General features: G+C 42.4%; 1 protein-coding gene across 1 annotated transcript in view; it reads right to left on the bottom strand.

Moving 5' to 3' along the window:
* The window catches only part of BMPR1B (bone morphogenetic protein receptor type 1B), a 666,288-nt gene extending 647,129 nt beyond the window's left edge, over nucleotides 1-19,159 (bottom strand). Inside the window, exon 1 of the mRNA XM_030190709.1 lies at nucleotides 18,944-19,159. The gene's annotated coding sequence lies outside the window, so the exon portion shown is untranslated. The remainder of the gene's footprint in view (nucleotides 1-18,943) is intronic.
* Nucleotides 19,160-20,094: the final 935 nt, after the last annotated feature.

Here is a 20,094-nt window from a genome sequence, read left to right as displayed (position 1 = left end):
CTCCAAAGTGCATGTGCCAGCCCAAAAAGCTGCAGGATGCTCTATCCCCAGGAACAGAAATCCAACCAGCTCAGAAGGGGAAACAAACATTTGTTTTAAGCGAGACACTGATCTTTTTATTTATTTTTAGCTGCTCTGAAGTACCACAATAAGCCACCGGGACATTCCACACACACAATCTTCATTATCTTTTTAGACTGTATCAATGAAAGGATTCCTGAAATATTGGAACTCTGAAGTTCAGAATGAATGGAAGTGTGAAATTTGGGGCTCATATAGCTCACTAGTAGTAATCATCACTCTAAAGATAGCTAAAGAGTAAATCTGGGCGCAGAGCACACCACTGTTGGGCGTCATTCCAACATGATGTTTTGTTCCAACTTTTTTTTTCCACTCACAAAAAGGATGCTCCACTCCTTTTACAGGAGCTTGTAAAACTAGTTTTATAATTTGAATACATGGTTGAAAACCTGAAGCAGGATACGTTTTTTTTTTGTTTTTTTTTTTTAATTTATATTTATTAATTATTCATTTAGAAATATACAAGAAACATCTTGCTCAGGATACGTTTTAGATGGCAATTAAAAGATACTGTACTTTAGTGAAGTGCATTTTATATTACCTAATTATGGGGCCCTTTTACAAAGGTGCGCTAGCAATTTTAGTGCACGATAAAAATTAGCGAACACTAAACGTTACAGACACCCATATATTTCTATGGGCATCTTTAGCGCTTAGTACACGCTAATCATAAGTGCGCACTAAAAACGCTAGTGCACCTTTGTAAAAGGACCCCTTAGTGCTTTAATTTAGTGAGAACAGAAATTTACTATGAAGACTTGTGATAAATGACCCAAATTATCCTATCTGGCTGTACCAAAACAAAGTATTCAGAACTTTGGCTGGGGTCTCTAAATATTTTAGGGTAGATATTCAAAAGCAGTAATGCAGTCACCGACAGCGCTGATCATGGTTGTTTTGTTTTTAAATCCATGCCAGACATATTGATAACTACGGCCATTTAAAATCACTAAATGGCCCAAGTTAACAGTTTTAAAAAGGAAAACATGGCTAGGAGCATTTTAAGGCATGACAAAAAAGTTATCTGTTAAAGTAGCAACATTTAGCGGCTCATTAGATTTGTTTTAAGTGGCTACACACAAATAGCAGTTAAAAACTTAAACATATCTTTTTAAGGTTATCCATGGATTTTCAGCAGTCCCACTTAAGACAAGTAGCTACAAATATGAGTCAAGGCAGTGGTTCCCAAGCCTGGTCCTGGAGGCACACCAGCCAGTCAGGTTTTCAGGATATCCACAATGAATATTCATGAGAGAGATTTGCATGCACTGCAAACCAGAGAAGTCATCTGCCGGTTTCACAGCAATGGAGAAGCAAAATGGAAGACAGTCCTTCACTTCTAGTGGTAGAACTTAGAAGGAGTGTGACCACTGCTGGCTAAAGAAGTGAACTATTTGATAACTTTTGTACATTGTGATAAGGTCACATGTATGTAATAAAGTCACATCCAGGATAGTTGGGTTAAGGCAGTTTCAGTCTGAAATACAAGTCCCAGAAGGCATTGCAGGCAAGGAGCCAGAGGGTGAGATGAAGAACCCGGACTGGACTCCTAGCTGCAATCGGGGAAGACATGGGAGTAAGCTGGCAGGTTATGTAGAGTGGCTGCCACTAGGCGGAAAGAGAGTTAGGAAACCCTGTGTGCAGGAGCTCATCATTGGTCTCATTAGTCTAATGCTTAACTCAGCTGGTTTGGGTGTGAGGAAGCTAAGGGAAGGAGAATGATTGGTTGTGGTAGCTGAAGCCAGGGATTGATTAGGCAGGTGGGAAGGAGTCCCAGGAGTGGAGTTCAGTTCAGGAGAGAGAAGCAGAAGGAGAGAAGGAGTTGCAGGCTGAAAACCCTTAGGCAAGGAGGTCCCTAAAGTACTGGCAATTACAGGCTGAAATTCCTTGGGTGAGAGGAAGTCCCAAAAGTATTGAATTCACTGTGAAGCTGATGCAGGGGAAAACCCTTGGGTAGAAGGAGTCCATAAAATATTGAACTCTGCTGAAGGTAAAGAGGATAGAAGGTAGAAACTGCTGCTTGGTGACTGAACTGTGATGATGAACTGAAAGAACTGTTTGTCTTGGGAATTGAATTACTGTTTATTGTGCATTGGATAAAGAGCCCAGACTGCAGCCTGTAAGCCTGTATTGAATCCTGGTATGTGCTATGCTGCTGTTGGAACTGTGTACTAGAAACCTGCATGGAATAAAAGTCCTTAAGACTGACGTTACTGGTGGTCATCTATTTCTTCATTGTGCTGGGAGCCTGTGGCTGGAGGAGATTGTTCTATCCTTGGCTGCACCTAGGGGCACCTGGTTACAACATACGTTTGGATACAGTTTCAAATTCTTGCTATATGCCTCTGCCACATTTGAACATATTTGTTTGCGATACTATTGACTTGATTCATTAAGTAAAATCCATTGGTTCAGAACAGCATGATTGAAGTTAACAGAGTCATTTAGTGGAGTTTATCAAAAGTCTGAACTGCTTATTCAGCCTCCTAGAGCCATCCCATCCTGGCTTTGGTCCTGGTAATGTTCAAATCTGTTTGTGTACCCAGTTCCCACTCCACAGAGTGTGTGCTAGGCAGCTATCTAGGTGACTACTGCAACCTGGAGTTACATAAAAACACAACAAAAGAGCAGCCAAGTTACTGACTAGGATGTCTAGGTGCGAGCATATATTACTCCACTACTGACTAGTTAAATCTAATATAGGATGACAATGGCAGATACAAATCAAGGTAAGGTATACACAACAAGTAGCACATATGAGTTTATCTTGTTGGGCAGACTGGATGGACCGTGCAGGTCTTTTTCTGCCGTCATCTACTATGTTACTATATTAGATTTAATATCTTGTTTTGTATTCATGAAATTTGAATATTGCTTCTCCATTGTATATGACCCCCAGAACTGAAAGTCTACCAGCCCTCTTGGGCACAGAGATCAGTTGGGACAAGACACCTCTCACTCTCCTCTTCGGCAAAGTTACTCTTTGCTGATACAAGGGAAGCTGCCTTCACTATTGCAGGTTCTCTGCTGCGGAATAAGATGCCAGTGTATTTATATTTGGTCTGTGGTATATCTAAATTTAACAAACAATTAACATTTTTTCATAGGCTCTCTTTAACAAAACGAGTAAGCCAATATAAAATGCAGTACATACTAATAACGTGATTTTACTAGAATACAGTCGTGGGGGGGGGGGGGTAGTTTCTATCTGTTTTTGTATTATGTTGTTTTTAGTTTTATATCATTTAGTGTGTATATGTACATGTATTTATTTTTATATCTTTTAACCTATTGTTTAGTTTCTGAGGCAGGCCTGTGGCCGAAACACGGTACTGTGTCGAGTCTGTGAATAAAGTGGTACTTTTGTACATCAGTATCCCGTCTCCCTGGAGTCATTGGTCCACTTCCCTTTATCTGTTGATTTTTCGTGGGAGTTAGTGTTCTTCCACCTCGGTGGATCACCTCCTCATTTTTAGTTTGTGTACATATTGTCTTGGTTGCGACTGTATCCCATGCCTACACTCACCTAGCCTCCGAGTGACCAGGCCCTATGGCTGCGGTGGGCTGTCTTCTTCCCGTTTCCCAAACATGTTCCAGAGTTCACTCCAGTCCTATTCTGATCTTCCAGCATTCCAGACTTGCTTTGCAGTTCCTGCAGCCAAGCCTCACTTTGGTGCTCTAGCAGTCACGCCTCACTGTGGTGTTCTTGCTCTCAAACCTCACTCTTGCTTGTGACCTCATCTGTAATTGCCTTTATTAAGCATCTGGGAACTTTCAGGCTTGCCTTTCCAACAGAGGTCTTCAGATGAGTTTTCGTTTGTGTGTGTTTGTTGCAGTCCCAGCCCTGCTAATTCTTGTCTTGCCAGTCTTCAACTTCTACTCTAACTCTGCCTGTTCCAGCCAAGCCTGTTTGAGAATCCTGAATCCTGCTTGAGTATCCTGAATCCTGTCCCAGCCAAGCCTGTTTGAGAATCCTGCTTGACTACTACTACTACTACTTAACATTTTTTATAGCGCTACAAGGCTTACGCAGCGCTGCACAAACATAGAAGAAAGACAGTCCCTGCTCAAAGAGCTTACAATCTAATAGACAAAAAATAAAGTAATCAAATCAATTAATGTGTACAGGAAGTAGGAGAGGAGGGTAGGTAGAGGCGAGTGGTTACGAGTCAAAAGCAATGTTAAAGAGGTGGGCTTTCAGTCTAGATTTAAAGGTGGCCAAGGATGGGGCAAGACGTAGGGGCTCAGGAAGTTTATTCCAGGCGTAGGGTGCAGCGAGACAGAAGGCGCGAAGTCTGGAGTTGGCAGTAGTGGAGAAGGGAACAGATAAGAAGGATTTATCCATGGAGCGGAGTACACGAGAAGGGGTGTGGGGAAGGACAAGTGTGGAGAGATACTGGGGAGCAGCAGAGTGAGTACATTTATAGGTTAGTAGAAGGAGTTTGAACAGGATGCTCAAGCTTGAGAATCCTGAATCCTGTTCCAGCCAAGCCTGTTTGAGAATCCTGGATTTGTACCAGCCTGTCCGTATTCAGCCTCGCTTCCTGTATGGGTGTTTCACCTGCTGCTGCCGATCACTGGCAGTGGCCCAAGGGCTCCCTACTCTGGACCATTCCTGACAGTTGTGACACATATGTTTTTATTATTCGTAAAAACTGGGACATCATTCAACCACACGACATTTTTAGGAACTGTGGCTTGTGGGTAGACTTTTCAAGGAATTGCAATCTTAAATAAATATTGTGTCCAGCTGATGTGGCCAAAAGATTCTCCCATGGAAGTGGTGGACACAGGCAATGTGGGCCATGCTCTTATTGTGACATGATGTTTGAATGCACTGAATTCCTCAACCCGGTTGATGTAAAGGCATACAAGCTGAGACATCAGACCACTTGCAGATGCGATCATGTAGTATACGTCCCTCAATGTCCATGTATGAAATTATATGTGGGCAAAACTGAAAGGAGACTAAGAGGGGCATAATCAAATGGGGTGCCCAAGTTTTCCTGAGGATGTCCTCGCAGGACGTCCCGGCAAAGGGGCGGCGAAACCCGTATTATCGAAACAAGATGGGCAGCCATCTTTCGTTTCGATAATACGGTCAGGGATGCCCAAATCCCAACATTTAGGTTGACCTTAGAGATGGTCGTCCCCAGTTTTCGGAGATAATGGAAACCAAGGACGCCCATCTCAGAAACGACCAAACCCAAGCCCTTTGGTCGTGGGAAGAGCTAGCATTTGTAGTGCACTGGTCCCCCTCACATGCCAGGACACCAACCATGCACCCTATGGGGCACAGCAGTGGACTTCAGAAATTGCTCCCAGATGCATAGCTCCCTTACCTTGGGTGCTGAGCACTGAAACCCCCCTACCCACAACTGTACAACACTATCATAGCCCTAAGGGGTGAAGGGGGGCACCTACATGTGGGTACAGTGGGTTTCTGGGGGGTGGGCCTGGGTCCGCCTGCCTGAAGTACAATGCACCCACTAAAACTGCTCCAGGGACCTGCATACTGCTGTCAGGGAGCTGTGTATGACATTTGAGGCTGGCAAAAAATATTTAAAAAGTTGTTTTCTTTAGGGTGGGAGGGGGTTAGTGACCACTGGGGGAGTAAAGGGAGGTCATCCCCAATTCCCTCCGGTGGTCATCTGGTCAGTTCGTGCACCTTTTGAGGCTTGGTTGCAAGAAAAAAATGGACCAAGTAAAGTCGGCCAAGTGCTCGTCAGGGACGCCCTTCTTTTTTCCCCATTATCGGCCGAGGACACCCATGTGTTAAGCACACCCCAGTCCCGCCTTCGCTATGCTTCCGACACGCCCCCATGAACTTTGGTCATCCCCACGACGGAAAACAGTTGAGGGCGCCCAAAATCGGCTTCCCATTATGCTGATTTGGGCGACCGCGGGAGAAGGACGCCCATCTCCCGATTGGTGTCGAAAGGTGAGCACCCTTCTTTCGAAAATAAGCCTGTAAGTGTACGCTTGAGTGAGCATGAGTCGTGTGTTTCAAATCAAAAGCTAGGTGCTCCTTTGGTATCCCATTGCAAAGAATTGCAGCACAGCTTTGACATGCTCAGTGTTGGGTGATTGACAGTGTTACTGACCACACACTTGGGGGAGATCGCAGCAAGAGGCTACTGCAAGGTCAACAGAATTGAATCTATCGTCTACAATCGCTGGAACCTTGTGGACTGAACTCCAGAATGCATTGGGCTGCCTTTTTATAGTTTGACAGTCTCTTTTGTCTTGTCCTTTTTTACTTGAATTTTTGACTTTTGGCACTGGGTTTTTCCTGTTTAACTGGGATTGGTCGACTTGTCATCAGCTGAGGATGATGTGGCGATCTGTGAATGGGTAATGGATGGCTTATACTTAGCCGTCCGCCCTGACCCGATGTTTGTCAGTAGTGGGGCAGTGGGAAATCTACCCTCCAGCATTTTGAAGTTAGTAATATGACTACAGTGACTTTTTGTTTGTTTTGGGCAATGTTTCAGTTCATGGTTTTTGTCATTTCAAGCATTGGTTTTTTTATTTCCAGAACCTTATGGTCTGCGGTGTGGTTCCCTGAAGAATTGGAGCGAAACAGGACTGGGACTGCACACTTGTCTATTTTGGAAGCTGGGATGTACCACTTTTCACATGAACTGGACAGCTCATTTAAGATAAGTTGTTTTTCGATTCTAGTGTACTGTTGTATGTAAAAAAAGAAATTCCAAAAATATTTTAAAACTTTTTTTGCATAGTTCAAAAGAAAAATACACTAAAAAATGTTTTTTGGGGGGTTTTTATGTCGATGATTACTTTTTGTGCTGTGTGAATATAAAGTGTTATTGTTTGCCACAGGTGTATGAGACATTTTCCCCTTTTGACGAGTCACTCTTCACTGTTTGTGTTTCGATGATCATCTCTTGGTGTGATCAGTGAAGTTGATCTGATCTGTGTTGTGGTATATATTTATACCACCTAGTTTTTAGGCAGACAAGAAATGAGTATAAAATTTACTGTGGGAATCACAAACCTGCATTACCAAGATACTGCAGGTTAGCAACTCCTGCAGTCAATAGAGGCAGGTCTTGTCAGACAAACCTGATTAAATTTTTTAACTGGGTGATCAGAGTTAGACTAAAGAAGAGAGCTAGATGTGGTGTATTTACATTTTCGCAAAGCTAACAACGTTCCACTTAGATGACCGAGTGCCCTTGGTATGGGCCCTAAAGTGACTGACTGGGTTAGGAACTGGATGAGTGGAAGACAACAGAGGGTAGTGGTAAACGGAGCTCATTCTGAGGAAGAGGACATTGCCAGTGATATGCCACTTCTTCTTAACATTTTTCTAAGCGATATTGCTGAAGGGCTGTCTGGTAAAGTTTGCTTCTTTGTGGAGGATGCCAAAATCTGCAATAGGGTAGACACCCCTAATGGTATGGATATGACTTTGCAAAGCTAGAGGAATGGTCTGGAATTTGACAGCTAAGATTTAATGCTTAAAAATGCAAGGAGAGGAATGGCCAGTAAGAAAAAAAAAAAAAGATGATGCCCCTATATAAGGCTGGCAAGACCTCAATTAGAATATTGTGTACAATTCTGGAAACAGCGCCTTCAAAAGATATAACCAGGATGGAGTCAGTCCAGATGGCGGCTACTAAAATGGTCAGTGGTCTTCATCATAAAGCATATGGGGGGCAGACTTAAAGATCAATATGTATTCTTTGAAAAAAAGGCGAGAGAGAGGAGATATGATGGAGACATTTAAATACCTACTGTCACAACTGTCAGGAATGGTGAGCCCTTGGACCAAAGCTGGAGCTTTGGCAGACAAATCACCGGGGCTGGCACAGGCAGGAATCAGAACAGACTGGACTAGGATAAACAGACTCAACAAGGCAGGACAGAGGTAACCAAACACACAATGGACAACACAAGAACCGGATCCAGACAAGGCAAGGAAAAGAAGGCAAAGAACCAGAACTGGAACCCAGACAGGACAAGGCACGACTCGGAGCTGGATTAAAACTGGGACCCAGAAATGCAAGACAAGGCAAAACAAGCATTTATTATTTTTTAGTGCAGTTTTGTAAACAGGCCTCTATAAGAACACATGTACTTTCACAAGTTTACTTTCTATAGACAAACCGTATGCAGTCCACAATGCCATGGTATAAAGTTGCTCATTCTGCCAATTAACCTGGTTGTCTTGCAGGAAACCACAGAGAGAATGGCCACAGGCAGCTAATGACCATCTTCATGATCAAGACATTTAAATATCTCAAGGGCATTTATGTACAGGAAGCGAGCCTTTTTCAACTGAAGGAGAGCTCTGGAACGAGGGGGCATACAATGAAGTTAAGAGGGAATAGGCTTATGAGTAATCTAAGAAAGTATTATTTCACGGAAAGGGTGGTGGAGGCATGTAATGGCCTCTCGGTGGAGGCTGTGGAGTTGAGGACTATGTCAGAATTTTAAAAGGCATGGGATAAGCATGTGGGATCGCTTAGGAAAAGGAAGAGTTAGGGGTTACAGAGACTGGATGGTCATTCGGCCTTTATCTACCATCATGCTTCTATGTTTCTGGTTTCAGTAACAATGTGTTAACTGATTAGAAGTCTGAGTTCTATATAATTAAAACTAATATTTCACAAATACTCCGAGAACTGGAGCATTAACGTGCGGAAAACTGCCCCATGCAGAATAACAGTTTTAGATTTAGAGCATTTTTTTTTTTTTAAGTAACAGGTCAAGGCGAGTTACATGCAGGTAACAGTAGGGCCCTCATGATCAAAAGCAAAGGCTGGTGCTAGAGGCTGTTAGCGCCGTACTAGCGCCGGCCTTTGCTAACCCGGCATAATCAGAGCCCTCGAGCGCGTGAAAGAACGTACTCGAGGGCTCGTAGCGCAAGTAGCAAGCAAATGCATGCTAAACAGGGCATTAGGTATTCCTCCCCAATGATCAGCGGCCAGCGTGCCAAAATTTGGGTCGCTGGCCGCGGCAAACCCTACGCCAGCTCCAAGCTGGCGTTAGGGTTTGCCGATCATTGGGGAGGAATGGTGAGCCCTGTCCAGCATACAGTTGCATGCTGGCAGGCCCCCGTTCCCCCCCAAAGCAAACGCTAACAGGGGGCTAGAGGTCCGGTGGCCCTCCGGTCCCCCCGACGATCCCACCCCCCCAGGTTCAGAGAGGGCTGGAGATCCGGTGGGTCTCCAGCCCCCCAAACCCCCAGAAAATGTCCATTGGCCACCGGCCAAACCCTCTCCCACCCAGCAAGTGACGGGGGGGGGGAGCTGGAGGTCCGTTCTAAGGGGTCCTTTTACTAAGATGTGCTAACAGATTTAGCACGTGCTAGATAAGATGCCCATAGGAATATAATGGGTGTCTTATTTAGCGCACACTAACTCCATTAGCACACCTTGGTAAAAGGCCCCCTCAGTTTGCAGCTGAATCAATTGAGGGTTATGTGACTTGCCCAAGATCACAGAGTGGCAGCAAGACAGTGACTACTACTCTAACCACTTGGTTCTAATACTATCAGTAAAAGAAAACATGTTATTTTCATTAAGCACACTTAAACTGCCACATAATTCAAAGACTTTTTGTTTAAATGTCTTTTCTGGACATTTCCTACCTAGGCTTCACTTTTACTTTTCAAATCAATTACATGCAAGGCATTTGAAGTCTGTAAAATCAAACAGTATAATTAAAAACAAACAAAAAAAACCCTGCTTTTGTCTAGTCACACTGCTGATGAGCTCCTTCCAAAAAGGACTACACAAAAACCTCTCTTCCATGTATATTTTAAAATATGATGAGTACTCTGCCCTGTTTTTTGTTTGAATTAACTGTTTCCTCCTGTTCCTTTCAGCTTCCAGTTTATTCGGATCCAGGGCTGAAATCTTGAACTGTAAACTTTCACTTGCATCCACCTGGGCAGACCCCCATTATTTCCCCTTCCTCCATCTTTTAGTCCTGTCATTCAACCACAGTACTGGGCTGGGGCTCAAACACCAGGGCTACCTGTGAAACAATGAACTCATTCCCTCCCATTTTACATTCTAAGCAGTCTACAAACAAACACACACACCACACATATTAGAACAAACAAAGTTACCAAGGGCTCTGAATCCAGCCATTAGGTGCTGCCATTGTGTAATGGCTGTGAACCTCTTCAACCCCTGTAACCCTCACACAGGAATCAATCCCAGGTTCTCAAAGCAGCATGTGGCACTAAACCAGTGAGCTGCTTCATCTTAAACTGGAGAACCTGGAGAGATCATGTGATGCTTTGAGCAAACGGAGGCAGAAGTAATTTCAGCATATTTTCTCTTTACTTTTTGACTGTCACTTGTCCCACAACTTCAAATGAAGAGAGTAAATAAACCACTAATAAATAAACAACAAAAAGGAAAAATAGTGGAAAAACAGAGTAATGTTCCTACTATATGCTCTCAATGTGGCAAAGCTTACAACATGCTCTATGTAAATCCAATGAGAAGAATACCAGAAATACTTAATCAGGACTTAATTATGGGTTATTAGGTCTCTTATGAGCCATCCCATAAAATGTGATCCACACTGAAATCTCAATTAGTTAATTGACAGCCTTTCACATTTATTGTGGCTTCTTCTGTTTTCAGAAATCATCACAGTGGTACATCATAGGCAGCTACGGATTGCATAAGCAGTTACTGATGTGAACACAGCATGTCGGACAGAGACAGCAGTATTTATACTGTAACTTGAACTGCCAGGATCTTTATTCAATCTAAATCCAAATGTCTTTAAAAATATAGGACCTCTGATTAAACAAGGAGATTATAAAAAGCAGGAAATTACTTGGTTATTTATAAGGAAAGACTATTTTCTATATAAAATGTGTGTGAATATCAAGTGTGATTTGGTTTATGAAGATACAGTTCTGTTTACCCAAATTTATTGGGCTGCTATAAATTAGTTTTTTATATACTAGAAAAAAATAGGCACATTTTTTATTTTTCACATTGGTATTTTGTTGTGGAATTAACCCCAAAACTTTCTTATAAACCATGCTTAGACTTAATAAATTTAGACATTTCTTTTCTGGGACCTAAACTTTGCCCACCCAAAATGCAGAAATAAAAAAAATAAAAAGTCAGAAAGTCTGTTGATAGGGCAGGGAGTAAATCAAGAGTTTAGAGGATCCTCAAGTAACTGAGGTGCTGATGCTCAAAGCCCATTATTTCAGGACAGCTCAACAGAAACCTTACTCCACAGCAAAACAGAAGTAAATTCACAAATTACATTATAATATTATTGGAGCCATCAGAATCACATAATCCAATCCTCAGGCAGTAACTTAGCCATTTAGCAATAGGAAGAATATGTCCTCATCATTGATACAGCTGTATAAAATGTCCAACTTTATCAAGATATCAAATCACTTATCTTTGGAAAATTATCGTAATTATAGATAACAATATTGGATCTTTTCTCTGTACTCCATAGAACCTAAGGCATTGAACCAAAAAATTGAGTGGATGACGTTTATTTGATTTCATGCTCTGATTGGTACTCACCCTTCAAGTGACATATATCTCTATATATCTATGTAGAATATATTTATTTATTATATTTGTACCCCACATTTTCCCACCTATTTGCAGGCTCAATGTGGCTTACATAGTACCGTAAGGGCGTTTGCCAATTTGGTTGATAACATATACCAGGTTATATTATGGTCAATGAGGTAGGTATGAGTCAAGTATCATGAGGGTCGAAGGGAATGAGGATTGTAATTGTCCAGTATGATCATTTATGCTGTGTTCCTGGGTGTGGGGATTTACGTTGGGTCGGTGGGATAGGCCTTTTTGAAGAGGGTTTTTAGTGATTTCCTGAAGTTTAGGTGGTCGTGAATTGTTCTCACAGCTTTTGGGAGTCCATTCCATAGTTGTGCGCTTATGTAAGAGAAGCAGGATGTGTAAGTTGTTTTATATTTAAGTCCTTTGCAATTTGGGTAATGTAGGTTTAGGTATGATCATGATGATCCGATTCTGTTTCTGGCTGGTAGATCAATGAGGTCTGTCATGCATCCCGGGACTATGCCGTAGATAATTTTGTGGACCAAAGTGCAGATTTTGAAGGTGATCCATTCTTTGATTGGGAGCCAGTGCAACTTTTCTTGAAGGGGTTTAGCACTTTCGAATCTGGCTGCTGTGTTTTGGGCGGTCTGGAGTTTTTTTATGAGTTGTTCTTTACATCCCGCATAGATTTGATTGCAGTAATCTGCATGGCTTAAGACCATTGATTGTATTAGGTTTCTAAAAGTTTCTCTCGAGAAGAAAGGTTTTATTTGTTTGAGTTTCCACATTGAATAAAACATTTTCTTTATTATGGTGCTTACTTGGCTCTTGAGATTAAGGTTGCGGTCGATTGTGATGCCGAGTAGTTTTAGGCTGTCTGAGGTAGGGAGGGTGTGTGTCCTGGGGTGTTAATGGTTGCGGGCTTGTACTTGTTATGTTGAGATGAGAGGATGAGGCAGTGTGTTTTTTCAGTATTCATCTTCAATTGGAATGAGTTCGGCCAAGAGTTCATGATGTTCAGGCCATCATTGATTTCATTGATTATTTCTGTCAAGGCATGTCTGAAGGGAATGTAGATTGTAACATCATCTGCATAGATGAACGGGTTGAGGTCAGTGGGATCATCATTATGTTGAAGAGTATTGGTGATCCTTGAGGTACTCCGCACACTGCTTTCCACGGTGTTGATATGTTAGAATTTGATTTTACTTGGTATGTTCTGGTGGTTAGAAAGCCTTTAATCCAGTTAAGTACATTTCCAACAATCCCGAAGCAGCCAAGGAGTCTTAGTAGTATATTGTGGTTAACCATGTCGAATGCGCTTGACATGTCAAATTGGAGGAGAAGTATGCTATTACCTGTGGCTATTTCCTGCCTGAATTTGGCCAGGAGAGTGACTAGGACAGTTTCAGTACTATGGTGGGAGCGGAATCCTGATTGTGAGTTGTGTAATATTGAGAACTTGTCCATGTATTCCGTAAGCTGTTTTGTCACCAAGCTCTCCATCAATTTTACTACTAGAGGGATGGATGCAACTGGGCGGTAATTGGTGTGATCATTTGTATTTATCTTATTGAGTATTGGGGTAAGAAGGATATTACCATATTTCTCGAGGAAGAAACTTTGTTGTAGCATGAAGTTTATGTGGGATGTGAGGTCTTCTAAGAAGCGGCCGGGGGCAGATTTAAGTAAATGACTAGGACATATGTCCAGTTTGCAATGGGTACTGGCGGACCTATGAGTCGCTTGTGTAACTGATTCAGAGGTGAGTAGATTAAATGTTGACCACGTACGGTCAGCTGGGTATCCGCCCGGGATTATGTCCAGGTCGTAGAAGAATTTTTCAATGTTGGTGTTGTGGTGAGGAAGACTACTGCGTAGTTTTGTTATTTTTTCGTTAAAGTAGGTAGCCAGTTTGTCTGTGGGTGGGGTGTCTGTGTTGGTTGTGGTGACAGGGGTGGTGTCTAGTAGCTTATTCACGAGTTTAAATAGTCTCTTCAGATCTTTGTTATCCGGTCCTAATTTAGTTTTGTAGTAGGACCTTTTGGTTTGTCTTATTGCATATTTGTATTTTCTGTGTATTTGTTTCCATGCATTGAAGTAATGCCACACTGGGAAAAGGCCAAGTGTCCATCGAGCCCAGCATCCTGTCCACGACAGCGACCAATCCAGGCCAAGGGCACCTGGCAAGCTTCCCAAACGTACAAACATTCTATACATGTTATTCCTGGAATTGTGGATTTTTCCCAAGTCCATTTAGTAGTGGTTTATGGACTTGTCCTTTAGGAAACCGTCTAACCCCTTTTTAAACTCTGCCAAGCTAACTGCCTTCACCACGTTCTCCGGCAACGAATTCCAGAGTTTAATTATGCGTTGGGTGAAGAAAAATGTTCTCCAATTTGTTTTAAATTTACTACACTGTAGTTTCATCGCATGCCCCTAGTCCTAGTATTTTTGGAAAGCGTGAACAGACGATTCACATCCACCTGTTCCACTCCACTCATTATTTTATATACCTCTATCATGTCTCCCCTCAGCCGTCTCTTCTCCTATGTTCATCTTTTGATTTTTTTCCATGCTCGTTCAAGTTTCCTGGATTGTGTTTTGAGTTCTTTTAATTCGTCATTGAACCATGGTATCAAGTTTTGTCTTTTTGATATTCTTTTCTTTAAGGGTGTTATTTCGTTTAGTACGCTTCTGCATCTATCCTCTCAGTGATTGAGATAATGTATGGAGTCAGTTTGTGTTGTCCATCCGTTATATTTGTTGCCAGAATGTTTGCGGATCTATTTGCCCTCTCGTAGTGTAAGTTGTTTGTTCTGTTGTACGATTTAATCCCTTCTTTCGCCAATTTAGGGATAGGTTCAGTTTGTAGTGGTCAGTCCAAGGTGTTTCTGACCATTTGATGTCTGTTATTAATAGGTTATGATCTGTGGACAGTTTGTGTGATAAGAGGTCAAGTGTGTGTCCCTTGATGTGAGTAGCTTGCATGTGAGGCCATTTGAGATCCCAGGACTGTAGGAAGTCTATGCACTCGCGTGCGTTGGCGGAGTTGGGGTCTTCTAGGTGGAGGTTTATGTCACCTAGTATTAGTGTATTGGAATTGTTTACACAAGTGTTTGAGATGCAATCCGTGAAAATAGGTTGGCTTTCGTTCCAGTTACCGGGCAGTATATAAAATAGGATGCAGTTCAGTTGATCAAGCAAGTATTTGATTTGAATTCTGAATGAAACAATTTCTAGTTGGGGTATCTGGGACAGCTCTCTGAGCTACCAACGCTGGCATTTGCACCTGCTTACTTTACAGCGCATGTGGAAAACCTAAGCATGTTCCAGTGTCGGCAGTTCGGGGAGCTATCGCAGGCTGCAGAGGTGGAGGGCAGTGTTTTCTGTGCCACCGGGGGGGGGGGGGGGGGGGGATTTTAGCTGGCGGGGCTTGGGATCCCCACCAGGTATATTTTAAAAAGTTGAGTAGGAGTGGGGGCAGACAGAGGGGGGGGGGGCACTTGGTGCTCACCCACTTCTTGTCTAGGCCCACCCAAAGTCTGTTGTCTGGCTACCCCCCTGCTTTCTATCGCACATGCCCCTTTACGAGTCGTTGTTGAGGCCCCACCTGGAGTATTGTGTTCAGTTTTGGAGGCTGTATCTTGCTAAGGATGTAAAAAAAATTGAAGTGGTGCAAAGGAAATCTACAAAAATGGAATGGGATTTGTGTTACAAAACGTACAAGGAGAGACTTGCTGACCTGAACATGTATACCCTGGAGGAAAGGAGAAACAGGGGTGATATGATACAGACATTCAAATATTTGAAAGGTATTAATCCGCAAACGAACCTGTTCTGGAGACAGGAAGGAGGTAAAACTAGAGGACATGAAATGAGGTTGAAGGGGGGCAGACTCAAGAAAAATGTCAGGAAGTATTTTTTCACGGAGAGAGTAGTGGATACTTGGAATGCCCTCCCACGGGAGGTGGTGGAGATGAAAATGGTAACGGAATTCAAAAATGCGTGGGATAAACATAATGGAATCCTGTTCAGAAGGAATGGATCCTCAGAAGCTTAGCGGAGATTGGGTGGCAGCGCCGGTGGTTGGGAGGCGGGGCTAGTACTGGGCAGACTTCTATGGTCTGTGCCCTGAAAACGGTAGATACCAATCAAGGTCAGGTATACATATAAAGTAGTGCATATGAGTTTATCTTGTTGGGCAGACTAAATGGACCTTAGAGGTCTTTTTCTGCCGTCACCTACTATGTTACTATGGATTTGGCAGTGGTTTCAATAGTGAATTGTTCTCGGTGGATTAGTGCTATGCCTCCTCCTCTCTTTTCCAATCTGGTCCAGTGAGTGATTTTGTAACCTGGAGAGCATAGTTCAAGGATTATGGGGTCCTTTTGATTGTGGATCCAAGTTTCACTGATGAAGATAAGATCAAGGTTTTCTGAGTTAATCCAGTCTGACATTGTTGTTATTTTGTTAACTACGGACCTAGCATTAATGTAACCCACTTGGATATTTAGGTATGGGGCTGTTAGGTTTGATGTTGTGTGGATTTTTGTTAGCTGTCGTTCATTGGATGGTTTGTTTTTGTTGTGATCTTTTCTTCCGTTTTGTTGGTGTTGACCTTATTTAGATAGTCTTCCTTATATCTATCTATATCGATAGATATCTATATATCTATCTATATCTAGCTTTAAAAAAGACACTGCAGCCATCTTTGATGCACCGCGGGAACGCACCCAAATGGTTAGTGCCTATATTATTGGATATGACAAGTTTTTGAAGATATTTACATTTTTTAGGTGACTGACCTTCAGACAGCCTTATGGCAAAACATGGATTCATGTCGGTGTGATGTGTCTCCTGATCTGAATTTCTTATATTAAAATCCTACACTAGTTGTGGAAGAAAAGAGAAAATCCAAATAAAGATAAGTGATTTGATATTTTGATAAAAGTTTGGATATTTATACAGCTGGATCAATTACGATTACATATTCTCCCTATTGCTAAATGGCTAAGTTACTGCCTGAGGTTTGAATTATGCAATTCTGATTGATCCAATAATACTACAATGTAATTTGTGAATTTACTTCTGTTTTGCTATGGAGTAAGGTTTCTGTTGAGCTGTGATATTTTCTACCTCCTCTTGATGCTCGAATTGAAATTATTTCAGGACATACATATGTGCGGGCACATTCATGTGTATGATATGCATGTTCTAAAATGCCTGTTTTCCAACACCATCACAGAGTCCATTATCCCTGGTTGGTATTGCTTTTGAGGGGGCCAAGAAATACTGAGAGTTTAAGGGGGGAAACGTTCCCTAATGCCTCCAGTGGAGTGCCACACAAAAACAAGTACTTTTCTGAAACCAAGACATCTTATCGAGTTGGTGTAGATCCCGATAGCCATCTTTTTTGCACAGAGACATGAATTCCCTTCTGAAATGTGGCCAAAAAAAAATAAACATGCATTCCTCATCCAGACCACGCCCCCTTCTGATAAACACACTAATGCCTATGTTTACCAAGGTGCGCTATGGACGCGTTAGCCTTTTTAATGCGCATAAATGCTTTACACCCGTTAAATGCGAACACGCCCATAGAAATGTATAAGCGCATTAGCGTTTAACGCACCTTAAATTTAAAAGTGCATTAGAAATGCTAACGCACCTTAGTAAACATACCCCTAAGTTTTAGACATGTTATTCCCAGCACTGTAAAATGGGATTTAGACGTCTGTACAATATACACTTCAAAGTGCTGAGTTATGCACGTCAAAAATGAACATAGGGCTTCTGAAATAAGCATCTTAGCTGTGATCTGCTCTGGAAAGGCAGAATAGACATCTTAAATTGTATTAGTTGGGTTTTAAATACTAGAGCAATTGCAACAAGAAAAACCTAAGACATTCTCATTCTTTCCTGCTGCACAAGGCGCAGAGAATACCACTGGCTCTGGTTCCCAACAGTAGGGACCAACTTAGTTTCACACAACTAATGTTTTATCTTAGGAAACTGACAAAAAGTGAAACATGCTTTTAAAATCAGACTATCAATAAAAAATGTATCACCTGCTTCTGACACGCATGTAAACCAGATTATCTCAACTTGTAACAGGTAACCACAGGGGGGGAAAAACTGCAGACATTTAAAAAAGCCACATCACATCAGTCCTAATTTGCCTTCTTAAAAGCTGTGGGCATGATCACAACCTTTTTAATCACATACTTCATTTTAATGCATGCTTTCTACACATAGAGGGGCATTTTCGATATGACGTCTAAGTCTGACTTTGGATGTTTTGCACAAAACATCCAAAATCTGGATAGGAAAGAAGGTAATTTTCAAAAATGAAAAACATCTTTTTAAAAACAAAAAAATACTATTTTCAACATGGGTTTGTTATTTGGGTGTTTTGTTTTTTGGTCCATTTTCAAAAGAAAACAACCAAAAAACAAAGAGCTTCATGCCATTGGGATGTAGGAGGAGCCAGCATTTTTAGTAGACTGGTCCCCCAGACAGCCCAGGAGAACAACAGGGCACCCCATTCACTTTCAATGGGCTGTGTTGGCATTGCCATGCAGCTTAGTAAAGGGGTGGGGGATATTTTTCATTATTTGTATTCAACCAAATAGTAAAATATGCTATTCAGTAAAATTAGTCAATATATCACACCAACCCCAAAAACAAAACAAAAAAATTAACTGTTTTTAAACATAGGATAGTGCAAGTACTACTACTACTATTTAGCATTTCTATAGCGCTACAAACCGTACGCAGCGCTGCACAAACATAGAAGACAGTATGACAATAAGGATTTATTATATTAAGAAAGGTTATTTAAAAAAAAAGACAAATCAACACCAGCCTTGCACTAATTGAAACCGGTTGAATCGGAGTCTGTCACAAAAACGGGGGGGGGGGGGGGGGGGGGGGAATCAATTTGACCCAAACAGTATAAACGAGCTGCCAAGTGTAACAATCTACTGCTAGCCAGTATATTACTAATCTGACTTCAAACCTACGATTTCAGCCTACACAGGCAAAAGCCTTCAAACTTTCAAAGTGCATGCATACAAGCTATGCGGGGGAGGGGGGGGGGGACTTTTCCCAAAAGGATTCGAATCGGTGCACGTCTGAAACTTAAGGTCAGTGGTCAAAGCGCAACGCACGCCCTCCTTCAGTTCCCAACCCCACTCTGACAGAGAAACAGATGCAAACTTAAACCCCAGTCGTAAAATGAAAGGTGAGCTCCTCCTCGGCGGCTCCCCCCTAGCTTGCATGGCAGCTCACATTGCAATGCAGCCCCTTACCGGCTGTGCGATGCCTCCTGCTCCTCGTGCTCGTGCTGTTGCTATCAGGGTCTGGGCTGAGCGCCGCCTCCCCCACTGCAGCAGACGCCAGTGACTAGGAAAACTGGCGCGATAAAATACAGCACCTTCTCCTCACAGCTCTCGCTCTCTCTGTAGCTCCCACTAGCGCTTAAAGGCGGTTTGCCGGGACTGTATTTAACCGAACGGCTTATACGTTTGACACCACCCACCGACACCAAGCTACGAATGAACCAGGCGTCTAACGCCTCTGGGGAACGAGGCTCCTCACTGTTGATTAACGTCGAGCAAGTTAAGTCCCGGCGCTGCTGCTAATTGCCCTCATAGAGAAAGTGTGTATTTACAACGTGACACACAATGACTTCTTTCTCGTTCCTGAAAATAAGAATAGCCATACTGGGTCAGACCAAAGGTCCATCTAGCCCAGTATCCTGCTTTCAGCAGTGGCCAATCCAGGTCACAAGTACCTAGCAGAAACCCAGTTAGTAGCATCATTCCATGCTACCAATCCAAGGGCAAACAGTGGCTTTCCCAATGTTCAGCTCAATAACAGACTTTGGACTTTTCCTTCAGGAACTCATCCAAACTTTTTTTTTTTTAATCCAGATATGCCGTTATCACATACTCCAGCAACGAGTTCCAGAACTTTATTCTTTGAGTGAAATTTTCTCCTATTTGTTTTCCATGCAATTTCATTGAGTGGCCCCTGATCTTTCTGCTTTTTGAGGATGAGTGAGAAAATCGATTCATCTCCACCCACTCCACACCACTGAGAATTATGTAGACCTCAATCATATCCTCCCCTCAGCCGTCTCTTTTCCAAGCAGAAGAGCCCTATCCTCTTTCCTCATATGAGAGGAGTTCCATCCTCGTTATCATTTTGGTTGCTCTTCTTTGAACCTTTTCTAATTCCGCTATATCTTTTTTGAGGTACAGCGACCAGAACTGAACACAATACTCAACGTGAGGTCGCACCATGGAGCGATACCGAGGCATTATAATATTTCTGGTCTTATTTTGTATCTCACTCCTAATAATTCCTAGCATACTGTTTGCTTTTTTGGCTGCCACCGCACACTGGACAAAAGATTTCAGTGTATTGTCTACAATAACACCTAGGTCTTTTTCTTGGG

The sequence above is a fragment of the Microcaecilia unicolor genome, chromosome 2, assembly GCF_901765095.1.
Source record: "Microcaecilia unicolor chromosome 2, aMicUni1.1, whole genome shotgun sequence".
Lineage (NCBI taxonomy): Eukaryota > Metazoa > Chordata > Amphibia > Gymnophiona > Siphonopidae > Microcaecilia > Microcaecilia unicolor.
Note: the sequence above shows the minus strand (reverse complement) of the source record. Positions and strands in the feature narration are given on the sequence as shown.